The following is a 12,798-nucleotide window of genomic DNA, read 5'->3' as shown; positions in this document are numbered from 1 at the left end:
TCAGCGTGGGCTGTGTGGGTAATGTACACCTGAAACGTGAGGTGTGGGTCTGTGGGATGCAGAGCCTCTGTCTGTCCCGTGTGCAAGGCTGGGTGGTCTACCGGTCCACCCCCCGGGCCAGAGATGGCTGCGGAAGTGACTGGTTTCCAGCGACGGACAGCTGGGGATATTCGGGTTATGAGGCACTGGCAGTAACTCCGTAATGCAGGTGGCTTTGAGACTGGCACTGAAAGCCGGCCCAAAATCCCCATTTCACTCTGGGACCGGTCGAGTCCCTCAGTGGCTCGTGAGGGGACAGCTGGGATTTCGGACATTTTGCTCTGTTGTCCTCATGCTTCACCAGGTTCCGCTTGTCAAATCACCCCAGTCCCCATGTACTCCATCCACAGTGTGAGTGAGCAAACACTTGTGCACACACGTGTGAGCACGCACAAAAACAGGTATGTGTACACACCCACACGAACACAGACACACGTATACACACACCCATCCACCCTCCCGAGGATTCTGAAACCGTCCCTAATTCAGGCCACTTTCTTTCTCCAGCTGTTGTGATTGGCAGGCCCACAGCAGGCGGTAGAAGGGCCCCCCTCTGGTGCCTACAGAGCTTCAGTTTCCCAGCACTTCCGGCCGGCCTGGGTACAGGGCCTGCGGGCAGGGTTGCCACCTCTTTCTAAACCCCCCCCGAACCAGTGTGGTGGGAAAATGCTTGTCTGAGGCCATGCACGCACGCCTCCCGGCTGCAGCGCCCAACACCCCAGCCTTTCCTTTGGGCCCCCCAGTGCTGAGCCCTGGCCCTGCTCCAGCGCCGGCGGTATGCTCCCTGGGGAAGCACTGCGGTTGAGAAGGTTGGAAGTAGTCCTGGCAGAGAGAGATTGCGGAAGCGACGACAAGTTTTGCAGAGAGCAATGGCCACGTGCGGAAAGGGCCGAGTATCTCTAGAGGTGTCAGTCCCTGGCTCCCTGCCTGTGTTCTGTTTGGAGCTGCTGGTGCTGATTTTCCCAGCCCTTTGGGATGTTACTCAGTTAGTTCCCTGGGACTTTTAATAAGCACTTTTGGTTCCTTTGAAGCGTGCGGCTTTGTGGGGAGATTACAGCCCCACACCCCTCTTGCTGGGAGAGAAACAGTGGCGCCAGGGCCAGGGTTTGATGTGCTCTCCACAAGGCAGGATGGGGTTGTGAGACAAAGAGGTGAGCGGGTGATTTGGAGTGGATGTGTAAAAATAGACTGGATGAAGAGAAGCGGCCTCCTCTGTGGGCCCGTGCACCTGTGCCCGGCTGGGCCGGCAGCAGCCGAGCTTGCTGCATTTGAAGGCTTCAAGTGCAGCTCTGCAGTTTGATGCTGAATCCTTTTCAAGCCAGAACTAGGCCATGGCGCCGAGCTGTAAAGGGGGAAGAACTTTCCGTTGGGCTCGCGGCACTCCCGGACGCTCCAGCCTCACCGCCTTCTCGCGGACACATCCTGACAGAGGCCGGAGACGGACCTCGGCTGCCGAGGGCTGCGTCGGGAGCTGTACGCAGACGGGGGCAGGGGGGCGCGTGGCAGCAGCAGAGATGTCAGGCTGTGCCCGTGTAGACGAGCAAGGCTTGACGTGCTTCCCAGAGCCCCGCCGCCCGCCCAAGCAAGAGGGAGCTGCTTTAAATACAGCGATGCCAGGGCACCCCGATCGGAGCAGATCTGCCCTGGTTCCCAGGGAGCAAGGGAAGCGTCGCCCTCCAGTGCACCTCCTCTCTGCCCTCTAGTGCCCAGGACTAGGAAGCACACGGCAGTTTGGAAGGCCAAGATCACCTGCCCCCTATGTCCCCTGCCCACTGCCAGGTTGTGTTGAAGAAATCGCAGGGCCAGCTCTAGGCACCAGCGCTCCAAGCATGCGCTTGGGGCGGCACTTTCCAAGGGGCGGCACCCAACTCCTTTTGCTTGGATCGCAAAAAGCCAGGAGCCGGCCCTGAGCAGAGGTGAGCTGCGGTGGTGGGGGGCACAGGGAGGGCTGCAGGAAGTAACCCGGGGGGGGGGCCAGAGGAACCGCTCCCCCTACCCCCAGCTCACCTCCACCTCCTCCCCCAAGTGCTCCACAGGGCTGGGGATTTGGGGAAGGGGTTTGACTGGGGTGGGGAAGGGGCGGAGTTGGGACAGGGCCAGGGGGGGATTTTTTGCTTGGGGGGCGGCAAAAAACTTGGAGCCGGCCTTAAGAAATAGCCACATATAGGGGCCTACTCCTGGTAACTCCAGCAGCCATGTTCCTCGCCGGGAGCCAGATGAGGCTGTTAAGAGCCAGGCTCCATCAGAGACGTGGAGGTGGGATGACAGAGCAGAGAGAGAAGAGCCCCAGTACGGGGGGCTGACGCTAGGCTCTGCTGTCTGGGCCGCGTTGGCTCTGGACTTCCTGAGACACAGGCCTGTCGTGCCGTCTGCAGAGAGATTCCTCTGGCCCGACGACTTCCTGCTTCCCGGGCTAACCGAGGCAGCGGTGACCTGTGCCCAGAGCTGGACCCTGCACTGGGCAGCTGCAGCCTTCCCAGCGTTCTGTGTCTCGGAGTCCAGCTGGCTGGTGGCTTACAGAGGCCGAGGTGAAGGATTGGCCCCCACAGGCCCCTGATTCAGAGCAGCCAACTGCTGGTCCCAGTCCAGTGAGCAAGTGTCCTCCTGAGCAGTGGGATGGATCCACTGAGGTCACTGCCCTAATGGCTGGGCCTCGCGGTGTGAGCTGCGGCTAGGGGAGGAGAATAACCAGCTAAAGAGACGGCTGAGTTATGCAGCGCGAGCAGCATGGGAATGGCTCCACGCCGGCTTGCTGCTGACGTGTGGCCGGGGAAAGGCGTCGAGGGAGAAAATGGCCCTTTAGCTGTGGATAACTACCGCTGACTTTAATAGCCTGGAATAAACTCGCCATAAATATTGTGATCATAAGTGCTTAGATATGGCAACTTTACAGTGAACGGAGGTTTTACCCTTCCCTGTGGAGAACAGTCTCAGATCACATGCCGCATTTATTCCACTGCACAGCCCAAGCCATGCCAGCACAGCCCGGCGTTAGGCGTGCTGCTCAGAGCTAATGCCCCTGGGACCCCCTGTCATCCGGTGCAGGTGGGGTATTCTGCTGCTGTGCCCTTTCCTACGGCTGCACCTGGGCTGGAGTCGTTCCCTGCCTGTTGGGCCAGGCCTGCTCCGCTGCTGGCCCCATGACCTCAGGACAGGCCACACCTGGAGACCGTATTGGAGTGATGTGCAGTGTCTCCCCCACAGCTCAGAAACCAGCGTGAAGAGGCCACTGTCCTGCCCCCTTGCCTTGAGCAGCTCCCCCTCGGGAGAGGCGGGGGAGATTTGCCAGGGCAGAATTACACCAGGGGAGAAGCAGCCTCTCAGCTCCCAAACCCTCCAGACATACTCGCTTCAAAGCAGCACCCAGGGACTGATGGGAAGCTAGACTGGGCTGCAGCTCCCAGCCCACAGGGCAGGATCTGGCCACCCAAATGGACGCTGGGACAGCCCCTCCCTCTGCAGGACAGGTCAGTATTGTCCCCCCATTTACAGGTGGGGAAACCGAGGCACAGAGCGAGAGGGCACCTTGCTCAAGGCCACACAGAGTGCATCTGCAGCAGAGCCAGGAATGGAACCCAGGAGTCCTGGCACCTGTCTATCAGATCTAGCTGGTTATTTCTCAGGATCCCGATTCCTAGTGCCCTTTGCTAGGCACTGTCGGGCTGCCTGGTCTGATCTGTCCCCTAGGCCACGCCGGGGGTTCTGTTCTGTCTGCTCCCACTGCTGCCGTGCCCGAGTGTCTCCGTAGCACGGGCCACCCAGCGCTCAGACCTGCACCCTCGGACTCCTCTGAGTCCCTGGGCAGGAGAGGCTGCTGTCTCCAGAGCTCCAGGCCTGCCCTGTCACTGGATCTCAGCTGTGTTTAGACCAGCTTCTCTGCAGGGAGCGTCCCTCGCTGGCCATTGCAGAGACAGGCAGGCCCCCGGCTGACCATGCCAGAGCCACTAGCCGTGGAGACTCACTGCTGCAATCTGCTCAGACTCCCTCTCGGGGGCGTTTCGCCCACGCCTGCCCTGGGGGAGGGTGGCATTGCTAACATCTCCCACAGCCCATCAGCATCCAGGGCACAGCAGTGGCTTCAGTGCAAGCGATGCTGTGTGGGTCTGTCCCAGCTGGTTAGCCTGTGGGAGTCAGGCAGTGTGGGCTTTTCCAAGGAGCCTCTGGAGATAGGGGCCCAAATCCCATTGCTGGGTCCCCTCTCCCATCCTGGACCTGGCAGTGCTGCTAGCGCCCACCTCCCGGGTTGAAGGAGAGTGACTTACCCTTTGCCCAAACATTGCCATTCACGTTGCCATGCACAGTGGGGTCCCGCCCCCGAAGGGGACGTGAGTTGGTGTGACGATGTGGTTCTGGCGGGACCCAACTGAGAGTGCCAAATCAGGACCAATTGCTCAAACAGGGCAGTCACGGCCCAAGGCTGGGGTTTTTCCACCTCTAAGGCAAACCAAACCAGCCAGACAACAGACTTCAGTGTCACCCCTCTGGCTAACCATCTAAAATCTAAAATCTAAAGGTTTATTCATAAAAGGAAAAAGATAGAGGTGAGAGCTAGAATTGGTTAAACTGAATCAATTACATACAATAATGGCAAAGTCCTTAGTTCAGGCTTGTAGCAGAGATGAAGTAAACTGCAGGTTCAAATTGAGTCTCTGGAGAACATCCCCCGCTGGGATGGGTCATTCAGTCCCTTGTGTAGAGCTTCAGCTTGTAGCAAAGTCCCTCCAGAGGTAAGAAGCAGGATTGAAGACAAAATGGAGATCAGGCCTTCGCCTTATATAGACTTTTCCAGATGTAAGAAAACTCCTTTGTTCCTACTGTGGAAAGTTACAGCAAAATGGAGTTTGCAGTCACATGGGCCAGTTTCTGCTCACTCCAGTGAGTCACAGGGCGTATCCGCCTTCTTTCGATGGCTCAGTTGTGTAGTTGATGGTCCTTAATGGGCCATCAAGCAGGCTAAGCAGAGCTGACACCAGCTTGTCTGAGACTTTTTCCAGTAACACAGAACAAGTTTGAAATACAGACAATACACAGCCAATATTCATAACTTCAACTACAGAAATGATACAGACATACAGACAGCATAATCATAACGAGTAACCCGTAACCTGGTCTTAGACACCTTATATGACCCCCTTTACATAGGATTTGGTGCCACTACAGAACCTTGGTTGCAACCCATGTTCTATATGGTCCCAGTTTATATCAATAACGTCACAGTCGGCCTCTGATGTCTCACTGCTGCAGCATTGGGATAACTCTGCCGGCCAGGGCGGGGCTGGGACCCGGCCTCCGAGGTTGCACCTGCAGTTTCATTGCCCTGTGAGGCTGCTGGTGCAGGCATCCATGTGACAGCCACCTGTGGGGAAAGGCCCTTGAGTGGGGCTGAATTCCTGCCCGGGGCACATCCGTGAGGGCTTTGCCATTGGCTGCAATGCACCTCTGGCTCTGCCCCAGGCCCCAGAATGAGCCAGGGTGGGATCTCACCAGCCCCGTCCCAGCGACTTTGTACCAATTGTAAAACACTCGGCGAGTTAAACACCCCCCGCCGGTGTGCGGTATGAATTACAGGGAGCCCGTGGGGGAGCGACAGGCTGCGGAATAAATTAAAGGCTGCGTGCTGTGATTCAGCAGAGGGACTCGCTGGCCAGATTGATCTCTTGCCAAGCATTTTGTTTAGTGACGTGCTTGTCATAAGGGAGGGCTAATTACTAGCCTGGATTCAGTGAGAGCCAGTGCCGGGGGCTGTGGCACAATGGACCCCCTCAGATTTCCAGGAGCTGCTCTTTATCATGGATCCCACGTGGTGGGCTTGTGTTTTGCCCTGGTGCTAGTGGCCCACCCGGCAGGCCCTGAGCCATGTCCCCTTTGCTACCTAAGGCGCGTGGCCAGGTGTTCCATGCACTGACAAGCAGAAAGGCGGTGCGTGTACCAGGCAGCTCATTGGTGCCAGCCCCGGCACGCCAGGAGTTTGCTGAATAGTGACCAGATGTGGGGGGGCACATTCGCTAGCAACAGCCCACAGCTCTTCATACCCTGGGTGAAATTCAGTCCTAGGCAAGCAGGCGTTGCACTGAGCTCTCTGCACAGGGCGAGCGACTTGCTAGGCCTCCTTTCAGCGTGTGCTCGCCTGCTCTGTGCCCTCCGCTGGATGGAGTCAGCACTGCTTTACCATGTCATAGGCCCCGCACTGCTAACAGCTACTGGGAGAGCCTCCCTTTAGAGCCAGTGGCAGGACTTCGGGACTGCAGGAGGGGCTGAGCTCTGTTGTCACTGAAGCAGCAAAACCTCGAGTGACTGCAGTGCACGGCAAGGCGCAGCTCTATCAGCCTTACGGGTTTGGGTTTACCGCAGGCGTATACGGCCCCTTCATCGGGAGCACACGTTAGTTCAGAGATTTCGAGATTCCCATGGTGACCGCCCTAGACACCTGTCCCGAATAATTCCCAGGGCAGATCTGTCAGAAAAACATCCAGGCCTGATCTAAAAACTGTCTGGGATGGGGAATCCACCACGACTTGGGAAATTGTTCCACTAGTTTATTATCCTCAGTGCTAAACCTGAACACCTTATTCCCAGCCTGAATCTGTCTAGCTTCAACTTCCAGCCATTGGATCGAGTTAGAGCTTCCACCGCTAGACCAAGGAGCCCACTGTTAATTATTTGTTCAACCCATAGATCCTTACAGACTAGGGTCAAGCCACCCCTTAACCTTCTCTTTGTCAGACCAGATCCATGGAGCTCCTGGAGTCGATCACTGTAAGGCAGGTTTTCTAATCCTTGAATCATTCTCCTGAACCTCCCCAATTTATCAGCCTCCTTCTCCAATCATGGACGCCAGCACTGGACACAGGATTCCCACAGTGGTAGCACCAGGGCCAAACACGGTACAATAACCTCTCTGCTCCTATTCGAGATTCCCCCATTTACGCACCCCAGGATCCCATTAACTCTTTTGCTCACAGCTTCACACTGGGAGCTAATGCTCAGCGGACTGTTCCCCACCACCACCCCCAATCATTCCCTGCTTCCCAGAATCGAGTCCCCCATCCTTACGTGTGGCCTGCGTTCTTTGTTCCTAAAAACATACATTTCTGTTTAGCCACGTTAAAACGCGTATTGTTTCCTTGCACCCAGTTTATCAAGCAATCCGGGTCACTCTGTATCAATCCTCCTCATTATTTACCACTCCCCCAATTTTTTGTTATCTGCAAAGTTTGAAAGTGAAGATTTTGTGTTTTCTTTTGGGTCATTGATAAAAATGTTAAATAGCAGAGGGCAAAGAACCGAGCCCTGTGAGACCCTGCTGGAAACACATCTGCTCAATGACAATTCCCCATTTACAATTATAGTTTGAGACCTATCAGTTAGCCAGTTTTTAATCCATTTACTGTGTGCCATGTTCATTTTATATCTTTATAGTTTTTATCAAAATGTTTTGCGGCACCAAGTCAAACGTCTATAGAAGTCTAAGTCTGTTACCTCAGTGCTGTTACCTTTATCAACCAAACTTGTAATCTCATCAGAAAAGGGTATCAAGTTAATTTGAGAGAGTATTGTCCATAAACTCATGCTAATTGGCATTAATTACATTACCCTACTTTAATTCTTTATTAATTGAGCACATATCAGCCACTCCCATTATCTTGCCTAGGATTGATGTCAGGCTGACAGGCCTATAATTACCTTTTTAAAAATTGGTACAACATTAGCTTTCATCCAGTCTTCTGGAACTTACCCAGTGCTCCAAAACTTATTGAAAATCAATATTAACAGTCCTGTGTGCTCCACAGCCAGCTCTTCTTGGATGCAAGTTATCTTGACCCGCTGATTTTAAAGTGTCCTAACTTCAGTAGCTGCTTAACACCCTTCTGAGATACTAGTAGAATGGAAAGATTGTTACCATCAACATATGGTGAGACTGTATCATCTATTTTTTCCCCCAGACATGGAACAGAAATATTTATTGAACACTTCTGCCGTTTTTGCATTATTATTGATAATTATATCATTTCCATCTAGTAATGGACCAATCCCATTGTCAGGATTCTTTCTGTTCCTAATATATTTTTAAAACTTCTTATTGTCCTTAACGCTGATAGCAATAGATTTCTTCTTGTGTCCCTTTGCTTCCCTTATCAATTTTCTACAATTCCTAACTTCTGATTTATATTTAATTATCGCAACTTCCCCTTTCTTCCATGTATTATATGTTTTGTTGTTTTTTTTTAAAAATTATAGCTGACTTCACTTTCCCTCTAAACCAGGTCAGTTTTTTAACCAGTGCGGCCTTCTTCCTCAATTGTGGATTGTGGCTTTTGGGATATCTTGTAAGGCGTTCTTAAATGATTTCCAGTTATCTCAAATTTTTCTGATTAAATTTTTCCTCACATCTGATTTTGCTCAGAATTGTTCCCGGCTTTGTGAATTTTTCCATGTTAAAGCACTGAGTATTTATATCACTGGTCTGGACTTTATTTTGCTTACACATTGTAAATGTGATCAAGTCGTGCCCATGTGTTCCTCAGCTACCACTGATTTTGAGTTCTGTGATCAGTCCCTCTATCTGCTAAGACAAGGTGTGATAAAAGATTCCCCTGTGTTTGCTGCAACACGTTTTGAGTTAGGAATCGAAGTCACACAGCTTATAAAGAGACGCCTAAGGACCCCGTGGTGCCATTCCTTCGTGCGACTCTGGTAGTCTGTAGCAGATACCAGCTAGTGCCCTGTCTTGCTCTTTATCTGTTCAGCCGTGATCCATAAGCACTTCCGTTTTCTTCCAGCTTATCAGTGACTCAGCAGCAGGCAATGCCATGGTTGATGTAGAGCGCCACTCCCCCTCCCCTTGTGCCTGCTCGATCCTTCCCACATAGGCTCTAACCATCGATTTTAACATTCCAACAGTGTGAACCCTTCCACCAGGTTTCGGTAACACCGACTAGATCAAACTTATGCTCACAAATGAGCAAATCCAGCTCCTCTTGTTCCTTACTCCTGGCATCGGTGTCCAGGCAGTTCAGGAATTTCTTCTCTTTGTGTCCCTTGATTAGTTTTGTTCTCAACACCTGGATTTTGTGCTCATCGAGTGCTAAAGCAGAAGCCAGATGAATTCAAAGTAGAAACAAGGCCCATGTCTGTGGCCGCGAGAGCGGCTAACCACTGGACAGACTCCCAGCGGCAGTGGTGGATTCTCCATGCTGGGATGGCTTCGGCTCCAGCTTGGCTGCCTTTCTGGATGATGCTGTAGCCACATGCGAGTTATTGGGCTGGGGCATCCGGGTGAAATCCGCTCGCCAGTGTCAGGAGGTCAGACTAGAGGGTCTCTGGACTCTTCTGCTTTTAAAACCTATGAATCTCTGAAATGCTTCAGGATCCATCCAACCTGGAAGCTGAACAGGGCCGGGCTAGCTAGACTTCTCCTGGTAAGGAGGCTCAGTCCTCAAAGGTATTGAAGCACCATTTATTTCAATGGGAATGAGGCCCTGAAATGCCTTTGAGCGTCTGGGCTGTCATGGTGGGGGGCACGTGTGGAATCCAGGGCAGAGGAAGTTGGGCCTGCGTGGATGGTGTGACTCCAGCTGGCACCGCTCTGTGTTACAGACCTTCCCGGGCTGCTCCTCTGGGCTGTGGAGATGTGCAGTGGGTCTGTGACACATGCACTGGCCGTGCGATGGATGCACAGCAGGGAGATACTCCCCCCAGAAGGGCTATGGGACTGGCCAGGCTCCCAGTGGGCCACTCTTCCTGCTGCTGCGGATGGAAGCCGGTGGTTTGAACGCTGGTGACGCTTTCTCATCTTGTGCTGGGGAGGGAATTGATGTGGAGGCTAAGGAGGGGGGCCTGGACCCAGTCACTAAGGTTGCACCTGCAATTTCTTTGCATCGCAAGGCTGCTGTTAGGGGTGAAATCCACCCTTGGGGAAAGGTTCCATGTCAGCCCGAGGGTGGAAGTTCAGTGGTGCCTAGCCCAGGTGGGGATGCCGTCTGGCCAGCAGGAGCAGGGTCGGGGGCAGCAAGGCCTGGGAAGTTTGGAGTGGAAACGGCTGCTGCTCAGAGGCCAGCAGAGGTGCAGAGGGGTGCTGGAGTGGAGAACACCCCATGGGAGTGCGCAAGAGGAAGGGAGCCCAGCACACGCGTGGAGCTGCTCACACCTCCAGGAGCGTGCGCGGGAGCAAGACACAGGCACACCCTAGCACCAGGCCGTGCGGGGGGTCTGGGTGGGCCCAGGGAAGTTGTGTGTGGTGTCTCTGGTGGCGTTCTCGGCAGGCTGGCTGTTACCCGGCGGGATTATGAGGAGTGAGCGTAATGCATCGGCGTATGAATAGGGTTGTCTGGCTGATGGTGATGTATCGTTTTTCATTACCGCCTCTCAAGCCCTCCCTGCTCCACGGGTGGAAATTCTATTTATTCCCTAATTTGTAAAAATTCCCTCCTTATCTGATACCAATCAGGGAGGGGTAATTGGCTCTCCAGGGCTAGCGGCTGGGGTCCTGATGAAGAGCTATGTATGTCTGCTCCAGCTGCCCAGCCACCCTGGCCTGCTCACCAACCACCCAGGCTACAATTAATAATGATTTGCAAATGGCAGACAAGCAATAACACAGAAAGATGTCCAGCCGCACTCCTGCCCGCCCCTTCATTTCCTTCGGTAATATAAATGGCACGGGAGCGAAAATCCAGCACTATCAATTCTGAAATTAGTTATTCACCGTAATAAATGCTTCCTTTATTGGTGTGTGCTCCCCCCAGCCTCGCTCTTCTGACCCCCCCATCTCACCAGCTACCTACTTCATTTGAGTCCTAATATGCAAATACTGTAATTTAACGGGATGGTGAAGTTGATTTTCATGTTAACTTAATTACTTTGATTTATGAAAGGCTGGCATGCCGACATGGCTACATCATTACATTTCCTTCCCTTTCGCCGCTACAATCCCACCGGCCCCTTCCTCTCGGCTCTTCTCTTCTCTATTTTCCTTTTCTTTCTCTTTTCTTTTCCTTTCTTTCTTTCCTTCCCGAGTTTAGTGTTTTATTAGCTGGCATTAAGTGGACATAAGTCCTCACCACAAATGCAGGATGTGGAGGACAAATTCCCTGTTCTGCCTTGTTTAATCGTGCCTGGATAATGGATGTATAATTGACTCATTTGAATGCTTTTGCCTACAGGAGTGCATAGCATTAAATGTTTGATTGCCTTAATTTCCAAACACATCGTTATCCCCTTCTTACCCACTCTTAATAAACACTTGATGAGGATTTTTTTTGTAAGCGGAAAAAAATTCTCCACTCCTTGTACTTCTGTGAAGTGATAAACTCTAATTAAGTCTAATATTTAAAAATATGGTAATGGTGACTTGTTTGAATAAGTGGCCTGCATTTCCATAATTTCATTATTACGTAAAACACGCTAATTATTTGAAGTGCGCTTATTACTAAAAGAGAAATCACCGCCTAATAAAGATGAAATTGGCTTTTTCCCCTTATTGCTGCGCATGTGGCTCTCCCTCAATCTCTGCCTGGTCGTTAGTCCTGGGAAGTGGGGGCTCATCTTGGGGGGACCGCAGAGCCGAGATGGCTTTGTCTCGCCAGGCACCCGGCAAAGGAATATCACAGCCCGAGCTGCGAACCGGGAGTGCTGCAGGGAACTAAGCCATCCGCTCTGAGAAACAGGTGTAGCCAGGGGGGCTGGAACAGTGCTTATCCCAGGGACGCGTTTCCACACAGCTCTCAGTCCCCGTGGCGTTTACTTCCCCCCTGCCCGCCTGACCAGACAGCGGGACCTGTTGCTGGGATTTCCCAGCCACACCAAGCAATCGGGGCTCAGACCCAGACAGACTGAATTTATCAGTGTCGTGTGTCTTACAGGTGACCTGCAAGAGGCAGGGGTGGGCCTATTTTTTGTGCATTATGCTGGTCATAGAGGCCAGAAAGTCTGTCTCCCTCCTACCCAGCTGTGTTTTCCCCCTTACTTGGATTTAGCCTTCCCCGTTCTGCTGGAGGCTTGCTGGTAGCCGAGAGGGTTGGCGTGGCAGCTTCCCCTGGCGCTCCAGGTGGGCAGGGTACTTTCCTCCCAGTGGTGAGCCCCGTCTGACCCAGGGGGTTGTTTTTACCCTTCCCTAGCGTGGACACAGCCCAGGGAGGCCTGCAGCCCTCTCTGGGGATGTACTGAAAAGTGTCCGTCTGCAGTGCTGATCAATCGGGTGCACAGCGCCTGGGCGCTTGTGGCACTGGGCAGGATGTGGGCGTGCAGCAGGCCCGCTCCCAGGGCAGTGCCGTTCTTTGCGAACGTGCCCGAGATTCTCTCGCTCCCTGAAGACATCAGTGAATTCGTCTGGGGAGGGCGAAGGGAAGCAGAGGAGGCCAGGCCCCTCTGCACCCCCCACACTGCAGGGCACAGTCACTGCCCCCCTCTGCGGGCCAGCGAGTGCCAGAGGTGCCAGCTGCTCAGGAGGGCGAGGTGAGGACATAGGGGGAGGTGTTTGTGAACATAGGACAGTGTGTGGGGCTCTGCTTCCACACACCCCTGCAGCTGGGGCTCTGTCCCTGGGTCGTTTTTAACCCCACCTGCCCAGTTCATTGCTGAGGGCGTCTCACGGGTGGTGGGGTGGCTCTGACCATCGACTCTCGACTGACTCTTGTAGTGGGAGCTGGCGGCTGCTTGATCTCTTCCTGTCTCGAGCACCGTGGGGCAGGGGCGGGCGAGCCAAGCACCTCCTGGCTCTGGGGCCGAATGGGAAGGAAGCGGCTTTTCCGGCCATCAGCC

Source organism: Chelonoidis abingdonii, unplaced genomic scaffold, assembly GCF_003597395.2.
Source record: "Chelonoidis abingdonii isolate Lonesome George unplaced genomic scaffold, CheloAbing_2.0 scaffold0002, whole genome shotgun sequence".
NCBI classification, from domain to species: Eukaryota; Metazoa; Chordata; order Testudines; family Testudinidae; genus Chelonoidis; species Chelonoidis abingdonii.
The sequence above is the reverse complement of the archived record's forward strand: the minus strand, read 5'-3'. Positions refer to the sequence as shown.